The sequence below is a fragment of the Macrobrachium rosenbergii genome, chromosome 20, assembly GCF_040412425.1.
Source record: "Macrobrachium rosenbergii isolate ZJJX-2024 chromosome 20, ASM4041242v1, whole genome shotgun sequence".
NCBI lineage: Eukaryota > Metazoa > Arthropoda > Malacostraca > Decapoda > Palaemonidae > Macrobrachium > Macrobrachium rosenbergii.
In genome coordinates this window covers 14140001-14152193 of record NC_089760.1, presented here as the reverse complement: position 1 = coordinate 14152193, position 12193 = coordinate 14140001, and the positions used below count along the sequence as shown (strand labels likewise).

The 12193-nt window shown below is 35.1% G+C and overlaps 1 long non-coding RNA gene across 1 annotated transcript in view; it reads right to left on the bottom strand.

Annotated features, from left to right (window-relative positions):
- Positions 1-222: 222 nt before the first annotated feature.
- The window catches only part of LOC136849063 (uncharacterized), a 378493-nt gene continuing 366522 nt past the window's right edge, over positions 223-12193 (bottom strand). The window contains exon 9 of the long non-coding RNA XR_010856223.1: positions 223-294. This is a non-coding gene — a long non-coding RNA (uncharacterized lncRNA). The remainder of the gene's footprint in view (positions 295-12193) is intronic.

The window sequence follows — 12193 nt, the reverse complement described above, 5'->3', positions numbered from 1 at the left end:
TTCAGTGATCAAGTGAACGTACTGTACCTAAAGAATTAGGTAATTGTGTTTGCCATCAGCAGCCACTATTTTGGAAAATATGTAACGTAAGAATAGCTTGGAATGGACGTTGGGCCTAACTTGCATTCCCTGTGGGGGAAACGATCCTGGCCGCAGGAGGATAACGGTCACAAAATCAACCAAAACAAAAATATCACAAGGAAATAACGCAGCAGTACCTACCTTTAGGAGATCGATTCCAAATATTCTGGGAGAGTGTCATTTATATTTTAGATGGCGTGGCGTTGGTCCTTCCTGAAATGAGTAAATGTATGCGAGAGTAAACACAATGAAAGCGGGGATTCTTGCATCTAAAATTTATTAGTAAATTTTATTTTAATATCCTATCCTCAAGAAAAGTGAACTTCATTTGGTGGCTAAATAACTCCCGACACTGGAAAAAATTAATCTTGGAATAATCTGGTAATCTAAGTAATACCTACAAATTATAACTGATGGTGAATAAAACAGTTGTTATATTCATTTACACGAGTCACTTGCTGGGAACAGAAGAAAGCGTAGAGGCGTATTTCTCTATATGAATTTTAGCCAAAGATTAATAATCAGGCAAGTTTTAAAACCCCTAATTCGTGCCTAGAATACTATATTACCGAACTTACTAATAAATGAATAGTATATAGTTAATTATACTTCATATACCACATGTCATTCATAGCCTATCTATTTCCCTTATGGAACAGATAAAACAGTAGTTTGCAAACACACATTCTCATATAGACGAAGACACGCACACACAAACACACATTTATACAGTATATATAAATTCATCGTGAATAACTCTGCTACAAATAAAAAGAATCCAAGTATAAAAGTTAAAAACTTTATAACGTTCAAACGCATTTCGTAAACTTCGTCCAAAGCAGCTGATCGTTACACACACAAATACACACACACACACACACACACACACACACACACATATATATATATATATATATATATATATATATATATATATATATATATATATATATATATTTATATTTATATATATAAATATAAATATATAAACATATATAAATATACTGTATATATATATATATATATATATATATATATATATATATATATATATATATATATATACATGTGTGTATGTGCGTGTGTGTAAATGTGTAAGGGAGAGATAGAGGTTGTTGAGTTCGTACAGCAATCTTCTTCGTTTCAGCCATTTGAAATCTGCACTCATTTTACACATAAATGATCGCTCTCTCTCTCTCTCTCTATCTCGACAATCAGATAGCAGATTGTCCAAATCTTGGGACGTTTCCGTTCATCTCCCATTACTCCCTTGAGTATTGATCAGCGGTTAATCAACAGTGGCAGAGGGCGAGTAATTAGCAGATAATTGATGAATAATGTTCGGCAAAGTTTAGGCTGAGAGGGGGAGGGGGGAAATTCCCTTGATCGGTAATTGACAACTCAAAAAGATCAAACAGATTGTCAAGTGGCCTCGTTAGAAGACCGTCGCTCAACATGGAGGAGTTTTTTTTTCTATTTCTCTTTTCGTTTTCTTTTTTCCGCGTTTTTATTTCTATTATTCTCTTTCATTTGAGTCACATGTCTGCGAATGATCGTTGCTCTCGAGCGCTCATTCATTTTCCGGCTGGGGTTCTTTTAATTGTTGAGCTGCTTGTTGTTAGTTTATATATATATATATATATATATATATATATATATATATATATATATATATATATATATATATTTATATATATATATATATATATATATATATATATATATATATATATATTATATATATATATATATATATATATATATATATATATATATATATATATATATATATATATATATATATATATAAATATATAAACATTAAGAGTGAGTGAATATAACAGAGAAGCTTAGATGCAAATGCATATACACTTAAAGGTAAATGCACCCATCATTTTGAAACAGAAATAAGGCAAAATTCATTTTGTCCCCAAAAGACTGAAATGAAAATCAAACCTTAAGTTAAAGGTCAACTTTTTCAACGTAAACCTAATTAATTTTTTCTGCGTGATTTGTTAACGCCTGCAGATTTTCACCACTAAACAAGTGAAACATGAACTAACTTTTACTACCCGCTATCATTAGTGCTGATATCCACGACTACGATAGCTCTGTTATAGCCACTATTTTAAGGAATGAAGAAATACCTGCAATTATTTCCTCAGAGATACTTAACAATAAGGGCAATCAGGATTATTCCTCTCAAAACCAAAGGTATAATTCTCCCATTGTTTCACTAATTGGTCTCGCAGGTGATTCTGATTCTTGGATTTGAAAAACATTGCAATGATCGATTAGTATTATATTTTTACTTTACTGAAATTTAAACTGTAACATTCCTTCAACAAAAGAATAAACAATTTGTATCCACAAATGATAATACTGACATGTTTTTATAAATATTAAGAGAGGTGGATAGATAAATAGAAGGAAAAGGCGCTAAACTGTAAATGTTCATTAGTTATCACAGAAGTTCAGCAAATAATTGGAAAGATAGATAGGTAAGCAGATTAGTCTTCAATACCTTAATGATTACCAGTACCACAAGCATGTCATGATGCTACGCAATATTAATCAGCTCGATGCTGATGGATGTTTGTGTCCATTATCATTATAATCAATACTTCATTAGAGATGCTCTCATTAGTATCATTGATAACAAATGAGTCTTGTTATTACCCTCGCAAGTTTATGAACCACCACCGGCTGCATATTTAATGACCGTTGCCCAAAGTCAATATGCAAAACGGTTCGGAGAAGAAGCGTGAATGCAGGTCGTAAAGATCTTGTTTTGCGGCAATAAAGCCTAATTATCCATTAACTTCGTGCCAGTGTGGCGCATCGTGAGGTATTTAATCTACCAAAATGCAAATATATTACAATAGATATTGTTTATCATTTAAGTGTTTTGGGGACGATGTTAAGTAAAGAAAATGTTAGTGCAACAAAATAAGTAGACATGATATTACATCCCAAATTAATTTGCTCCTTCGTTCAAGTTTATTTGAAAAAGTAATAGTTGTTTCTTACATAAAAAATAATCAGGGATAGGACAAAAATGCATTATTATTCATATATTCGTCAAGGTTTCCCAAAATTCCTGGTGACAGCTATATTGCTGTAGTTAACAAAAAGCAAACATTAGCGAAAATTCTTCAAGTTCTTTGTTTCCATAGTAAAACACTTTGCTCTTTTCCTTTTTCGAAATTTGGCCAACTTTTGTCTAATAAAAAAACAGCTAAGTAACTTGCGTGTCTGTGTAGACACTATTGTCTTTATATATAAGGAATATACAGTAAAATGAAATGTGTGCATCAAATTTCATTGATATATGTACAAAATGTTCTTTTTGTTGTGAAATATATCATTATCATTATGCTAATTTAAACAGAAAAGAAGCACTGGTAGACCATGGGGAAAACACTGCAGACAGATCTTCAGAAACGACGGGAATTGCGTGACATCACAGAATCAATAGTTTTCACTTACCATTAGTCATTTAGGCTTTATGGTCAATTGTAGCGCAAAATATATGTACAGAACAAATTAATGTCGTAGGATCTCTGTATGGGGCCTGGGCGGAACAGGGTCTGGTTCTGTAGGGGCTTGGGATTGATAGGGTTTTCCTGCTATAGGAGTTTAGACATTCAAGTTCTGTTTAAATAAGCTATAAACATACTTCAAGATAAGCAATAACAACGTAAACAAAAGCATAATGACGAAACAATCATTATTCAGCACCGCATATGAACACAACAAGAACATGACTGAGAAAGGAGTTACATTCTTTACCCATTCATGGGGGTAATTATATAAGCTTCAACACCACAATACTACCTCTCAGCGTCGCCTTTAGCATCATAGAAATCACGGACCCATTTTCATACCTTAAACAGAAACTTCAAGCAAGAGACTCGGGTGAACTAGCATCATCATCATCATGAATTCCTTTTTGATCTCATGGTGAAGGTGGAATCGGGATCGATCTCAGTGGTCGAGCAGATAGCTTAAGGTTAACAGAGCAGACCCAGAAATACTCATCCCTCTGATTGTTACTTTATACGGTAAGGTGAACAGGTGGTGTTAGATCAAAACTAGCTTGGGTGCCAGAGGACAACCTTAGCTGATGGTTCGGATTCCACAATAAGCTGTAGGTCCCGTTGCTAAGTAACCAATTGGTTTTTGGCCACGTAAAATAAGTCTAATCCTTCGGGCCAGCCCTAGGAGAGCTGTTAATCAGCTCAGTGGTCTGGTAAAACTAAGGCATACTTACTTTACTCGTAACATGGCGGCTACAAGCTTTTTTCAAAATAAATAACAGCTTTCACAGGGCCTCTACGGACACGGTCATTTTAGCTCAGCCGTTGTTTTTAAATCCAGTTTCAACTTACTCCATTTTAAGATCATTTAAATTTTTCCAAGAAATAGGTGACTTTTTTCGTATGAAATTATAATAAAAATTCGTAGAAGGATATCATATAATTATTCAGTGTAAAAGACCCAAGAAAATCCGTCTTCCACCACTATACTTCAAGACAGGCAATGAAAAGAAGAAAAGTTGAACTTTATCTGTATCCATTTTCAAAAACTAATAGGTCTATCAGGACACTGAGGCATATCTATGCAGAAGCAATGTCTGCATTCTAGGAAATGTGTGCTAATCTTTTAATATATAACACTACTATTCGTTACAGATTAGCCCTAACTTATAAACCTCAAATCCCTACAGTACCCGGTTTTCAAAAATCTCCACTGCAGTAATTAGCTCATCCTTGTTTGAAAAAGGATGGAGATATGATATTAATGTTTTATCTTTCATTTATGAATAAGCGAAAGCTACATCGAGCGTTACTACACATGGTGAGTCTGCAACTTGGTTGCCCAAACAGCATCGAATGGTTGTTAATGCCAATCTTACAAGCCAATGACTCTCACACGGAAGTAGTCAGTGGCGATTTTAACCACGACAGCTTTTCTCTAGCCGACGATTTGCATTAGGGCACAGTTTGTCTTTGTAAGGCAAATTATGTTTATTATATATATTCAGTCTCGTTAGATTATTTTTTGTAGTTCTAAAAATCTGTCTACCTTCCACTATCGTATATCTTTGTAATTCTCTCTCTCTCTCTCTCTCTCTCTCTCTCTCTCTCTCTCTCTCTCTCTCTCTCTCTCTCTCTCTTACCGTTACCGTTTTCTTCTTACCACTGTATCGCTTATTTCTCTCTCTCTCTCTCTCTCTCTCTCTCTCTCTCTCTCTCTCTCTCTACTGTTACCTTTTCTCTCACCATCTGATCTTTCTCTCTCTCTCTCTCTCTCTCTCTCTCTCTACCTTTTTCTCTCTCTCTCCTTCTCTCTCTCTCTCTCTCTCTCTCTCTCTCTCTCTCTCTCTCTCTCTACTGTTACCTTTTTCTCTTACCATCTTATCGCCTCTCTCTCTCTCTCTCTCTCTCTCTCTCTCTCTCTCTCTCTCTACTGTTACATTTTTTTCTCTTACCATCTTATCTCTCTCTCTCTCTCTCTCTCTCTCTCTCTCTCTCTCTCTCTCTCTCTCTCTCTCTATACTGTTACCTTTTCACCATCTTATCTTCTCTCTCTCTCCTCTCTCCCTCTCTTATACTGTTTTCTCTTACCATCTTATCATCTTATCTCTCTCTCTCTCTCTCTCTCTCTCTCTCTCTCTCTCTCTCTCTCTCTCCGCATAGTTTACAATTCTGAGTTTTTTTTCCCTTCCTTGGGCCACACTTACCAATGGTCCTCCTTCCATCCCCTCACCCCCGCCATGTCCATCTTTTTTCCATTTCATTTTCCTCCCGTCCGACCGTACGTCGTTGCCTCAATGGCTTCCGTTCTCTTCCTACTTTGCACCTTTACCTTATTTCCTGCATCTCGAAATTTGCATAAGATATGGACTCAATTTTCTCGCTGGGTCTATGGGGCCATGTTCCCTTGCACTTCCCGTAGCCCTCCTTCCTAAAACGCTTTTCGTAGTTAAAGCGAAATTGAGAGAGAGAGAGAGAGAGAGAGAGAGAGAGAGAGAGAGAGAGAGAGAGAGTAAAATGGCCCACGCGTTACGGTGGTTCGCTGCCTTGTTAAACGAAACGATTTCCGGAGTTTATACATGAGAGAGAGAGAGAGAGAGAGAGAGAGAGAGAGAGAGAGAGAGAGAGAGAGAGAGAGAGAGTTAATTAGTTTTTCCAAGTCATCATGCTGCTTGAAAACCTTTAACAACTGTAATACATAATCAAGCGGAAAATCATGAAAATTTTTTATATCAGTAGCCCTACTGACCAAAATCTTTCTTAAAAACCATTATATAATGCGCGTTCCTCTTTCTTGGTACAGTATGTTGCACCTTTTTTATGTTTTATCAGTGACCATAAATTAAGTTTATTCTACATATTGATAAGCAATAGTAAGACTGATGTTGAAATGATGGTAAGACGTCTTCGTCTATTTATTACCTATTTTTAATCAGTTTATCAAACCGAAATTAAGTCATAAACCACGCATCTCTCGCCGGATCACAAAAATTGTTCTTCATATTTCATTGCCTTCGTACGTTGGCGAAAATACTTAAATTATCTTATATTCTTGAAGACTGCAAACTTTCATAACATTGTCCCTAAAAAAAAGGTTTACAATCCATTTAAAATTCATATACCTGAATACATAACATTCTTGTCACACTTGAAAAGAACGACAAGAGTAATGTGCAAATCATGAGCCCTGAACTTCAATGAATTCAAAACAGCATGACCCCTAATGCAATATAAGACAATAAAAACGAAATGAATGAGTGAAACGATGCAGCCCAGTTGCTGGGCACTTGAGTGCAAAACCCAATGTCTCGTGAAGACGTTTAAATTTCGAAGAAAATGACCTGGAATTCCGCCTTATCTTGAGCCATAATCACGGGAGAACTCCCTGGAACCCTCGACGTGAAAAGAACTTAATTCTTAGATAAAAACTCTTAATGGTCCATTATGTTTCTGGCCTCACGGTCACACGGGCATCAACGCACACGCGCAACACTGCATTTACACACACACACACACACACACACACACGGATGTAGTAAGGTAAGGGTTCCAGAAAACAAGAGGAATAATGAGGTGGGGCAGCTTGAATGACGAGGTGTTAAATTTCCAGATTTCCCTCGCTGAATCTCTCAACCGCCCACCGGTATTTCGACCTGGAGAACCGTAACCTTCAGAAAAAAACAGCCAAAAGTTGACGGATTAATCCGGATATCTACGACGAATTTGATTTGGTTGGAATGTATCTAATACTAACTTTTGCAATGAGCTTACCAGATGGTATAAATAAAAGGGAAAATCCAGTTTAATAAAAACTTTCATCTGGAATAGACCCGAGAAGATACATGACTAATACTGGTATTTACGTATTTACAACAAATATCGCTTTGCAGGATCAAGAGCTAATTAACTTACACGATAAATTGAAGCTAATCTGCATGCAAAAGTATTCCATTAAAGAGAATTACATAAAAATATCCTCTCTGGTTTCTTTGTATCTGTCGTTTCTTTCCCTTCACGTAAGAAGTTGGCTTTCGAATAAGATTATGCAAAATCTAATGAGAGGAATTCCATTAGCCTATTTTATTGAGTAGAAAACAGGTAACGAACCAGTGCATTAGATTTTGGTTGCGAAGCAGAACGAGATCGTAATACGAATCAGGTTTTGTATGTGTTTGTTTTTTATTTTTTACAGGACAAGTTATACCTATTTCCTGATAATCCTGACTTTTAAAGAGGAAAAAATTGTCTGCGCTGTATTCTTCAAGTGTTTTTTACTTTGGACGTAATTCGTTTATAAAATAACTTTGACGTCAACATTGAGTTTATTTTCACCTATTAAGGGAAAGGAAGTCCTCACTCATTAGTCAATCAGTCAATATCAACTGGAAAATGGGAAAGACAGTAAACAACGAAATGAGTAAGAAAAGCAAAAGAAATAAGCAAAATGAGTCATAACTTAAAAATAATAAAATATCGAAAAGCACTGGGATCTACAGTAGTTATTTCATCCAGATCTTTGACATTACCAAACAAGTAAAAAGTGCGCCGAAGTTTCTTCGACGCAATCGAGTTTTCGGTATAATGCTGTATGAGCCGCGGTCCATGAATCTTTAACCACGGCCCGGTGGTGGCCTGTCCTATATAGTTGCCAGATGCACGATTATGGCTAACTTTCAACTTTAAATAAAATAAAAACAAAACTACTGAGGCTAGAGGGCTGCAATTTGGTGTGTTTGATTATTGGGGGTTGGATGATCAACACACCAATTTGCAGCCCTCTAGCCTGAGTAGTTTTTAAGATCTGAGGCTGGACAGAAAAAGTGCGGACGGACAGACAAAATCATCTCAATAGTTTTCTTTTACAGAAAACTACCTGGACAGAAAAAGTGCGGACGGACAGACAAAATCATCCCAATAGTTTTCTTTTATAGAAAACTATAACATGGGGAAAATAACAGAACATTACAGAAAACTAACTGGACAGGAAAAAGTGAGGACGGACAGACAAAATCATCTCAACAGTTTTCTTTTACAGAAAACTAAAACATGGGGAAAATCACAGAACAAATGACCATCTCCTTTAGGCTCCTACTATGAAAAGCACAACTAACCAACAGATATTAAAAGCGATAAAGCAGCACGCCACATCCACTACTAATTCCATAGGTAGGCAGCTAAAGGTAATAAGATATGATAATAACATGGAGAGAGAGAGAGAGAGAGAGGGGTGGGGTGGGGTGGGTAGGTGGAATGGAAGAAGGGTTATTTGAAGGAGGGTTGGCTGGGTTCTGGCCAGATGAAGATTTGGGGAGAAGTACTTTCCCACTTTCCTTCCCACATCTCCCACCTTCTCCCGCCTTTCCCATAACGCTTCGTCTTCGCCGGACGATTTGTAGGAATGGCCCGCGCCAAACCTTGGAAGTTTTCTAATGAGATTATATTACTCCTGCTAATCTTCCCCTGAAAAAAAAGCAGGTGAGAGAGAGAGAGAGAGAGAGAGAGAGAGAGAGAGAGAGAGAGAGAGAGAGAGAGAGAGAGAATAGCGTATCAAAATAAGAAAATAGAAGATAAGGACTAAATTATTTCCAAAACCATGACTATCAGCGCTCAGCCAGAATGGCACACATCACATGAAACTAAGCTAAAAATGACTAAACCGTATTTTACGTAGGAAGAAATTTAATTTACCTTTTTTTATTGAAAGGAAGCACGGCATGAAAAAGCCTGGTTCAGGATCATAACTGAGAAAGTAAGCATGCTGATTAAATTTAAATAAATCATTATACAGGCTTCAAAGAATGTATATTTCCATAAGAAAACTCCCACACCCCTACCAAAAAAAAAAAAAAACTTGTTCCCCATTCGGATCAGGAAGCATCTTGTTGTATAACATACATTGTATAACATACAAGACAGACAAACAAACTTGGATGAATATAAAACTTGAATGTACAACTTTTAAACACCTTTCAATCACACCCGAATAATATGTTGTCTAAATTGTTATTTGAAATATATGCCATGAAACTAATACGCGTTACCAAACGACATTAATGCTCTATCCGCCTCATTAAGTTTAATGGCAATTATTCGACATCAACAACTCTTCTAAGAATTACGTATTCCATTAGTTTTTTGTCAGTTATTTCTTTACAAAGTTTTCTGATAGGTTTCAATGAAAGAGGAAAATTAAACTAATTTATCAGGGGAAAAGCTTACCAAGAACTCAAGTATAAAATCTATATACCAGTTTTGATTCCGGTGTTAAGCCACAAATATCGTTTAATACAGAATTCAGTATACCTTTGGAATAACTTACATATTCCCAAGGTATAGTGAATTAAATATTAAATGATGTTTTGTGCTTGATATTTAAGAATATAAAGAAATAATGCGTGTATAAGTGATAATAGTTCAGACACATACACACATATATACATGTGTATGTATGTATGTATGTATGTATACATACATATATATATATGTATATGTGTGTGTATATATATATATATATATATATATATATATATATATATATATATATATATATATATATATATATATATATATATATATATATATATATCTTTCATTGCTTCATAATGAATGAACGACCAACCACGCACTAAATCAGAACAAAATTATTTCAAAAGATATTTCAGGAATGGGGATGAATTTTTAAACGGGATCTGCCCAATGAAAAATAAACAGTTTTATACATTCCGGATACCTACTTTCATCCTGAAGCCCCATCAGGCAATTACTCATAGCATTGATCTGTTTAACATTCGTCACTTGGTCAAACATTCATTCTGACCGATGGTAGAAATCAGGGGTTTATCATTTCAGTGCTTGTCTGCGCTGTTGAAACCATTATGAAATAAGGAATACAGTCTTATGGCTTATGTAATTGGAGGTAATTGAATTTTGATCAATTATTTAATTACTACTGATATTAGTTCAGTTTACATTATCAATTATTATTGCCATTATGAAAAAAACAGCAAAAAATCTTACCGAAAAAGTCATAAAATTTGCTTAACCTCCAGCAGGTTTTAAAAAACGTAGAATGTCACTACGTAATATAAGAAAAACTGCGAAAAAAATTAAAAACTATTAATAATAAAGATAAAAAAGAAAACTAGTCAACACATACTTGTATAAACAGCAATGTGTCAGAAAAACCTAAAGCAATCTTAGCCTCTATTAAACATTAGAACATTACTGTTAACAATGCTTTTAGAAGGACATTTTAAAGCTCAACACCAAAATCTGAAACATATCTTTGAAAATACCTTGTCAAAGAAAGTGTGGATTCAAAACTAAAATCAAGATTGGGCAAATAATTAGAAACATTACTTGTAATTATATTTATACACAGTCAGTCCTGGAGCAGCAGGACGGCAGAAAACTGGGTAATCATTAGTCCTAGTTATACTAGCGTTAGGCTCAAGACCCACTGACTAAAGCACCGACTGACCATTTCTAGGTCTCTGTTAAAGCTGGTAGCAATATTGCTTTCCTTTTGAGAGAAAGTACAAGTGCTACGAGAGTGAATTCATCTACTTACTACCGCATTAGCTTGTCATCAGTAAACGCTCAGAACAACAAAGATCCCAGAACATTACCCTGTGGCATGCCAGGCAGCTTACGTCTTGGTTCACTTTAAATTCCACCAGTCACAAGTCTCTTTCGAAGATTACTTAATAAAATCAGATCAAGAAGACCTCCTTCTACATCTAAGTTTGTTGCAATTTTCGTATATAAGAGTCGTTTTGTTACGTTATTCATAAGGCAGAAGTAAAGTCAGTCCGAAAAGGTCATGGACGTATATTTGATATGGTTAATGTAGGGTTTGACGTAATTAGATAGACCAAAAAAAGCATAAAACGTGCTTAATGATTTCTGCAGGTACGAATTCAGTTGAGAAGCAAATGTTTAGATTCGAGAGGGTTACGTAAGGGCAAGAAGATAAGTTTTTATTAACCTTGAAGAGCACCGTATTTTGCAATAAGGGCTTGAACACTCTTTGAACAAAACATTGTTGCATAATTTCCAGTTTTCTAGACTTATTCTGTTTAAAAAAAGAAAAATAAACTATAAAGAGTGCTGAATTTTGAAGGAGCACGAGCTTATAAACCTTACTAGAAGGGGCAAAGCGTAATTCTCTCTAATAATTATACCTTGAACATCTTTGAAAACTCTCAATCCTGTAAAATGAAAGAGTCAGGGTTTGTAATTTTTTACGATTTGTATTCGTTCCCCTAGTGAATAAGTAATAACATAAAGGACAATATCTACAATTATATCAAAATGAATGGTTCAATGATTTAAAGCATTATATCAGTCCTAGAATTAAACCCAAAATTTATTCTTGTGAGTTATATACCGTCTGTAATTAGTCAGTTATACTTCTCTCTCTCTCTTCAAAGTAATCCCAAATGAAGAACTTTGAGCGTGGACATATTTGAATAATGTGATAAGTTATGAACATGAGAAAAAATTTCTTAAAAGTAAAGTCTCATGATTAAAAAAAAGAATCAACAAATATGTATATATTTCCTCTTTCTATA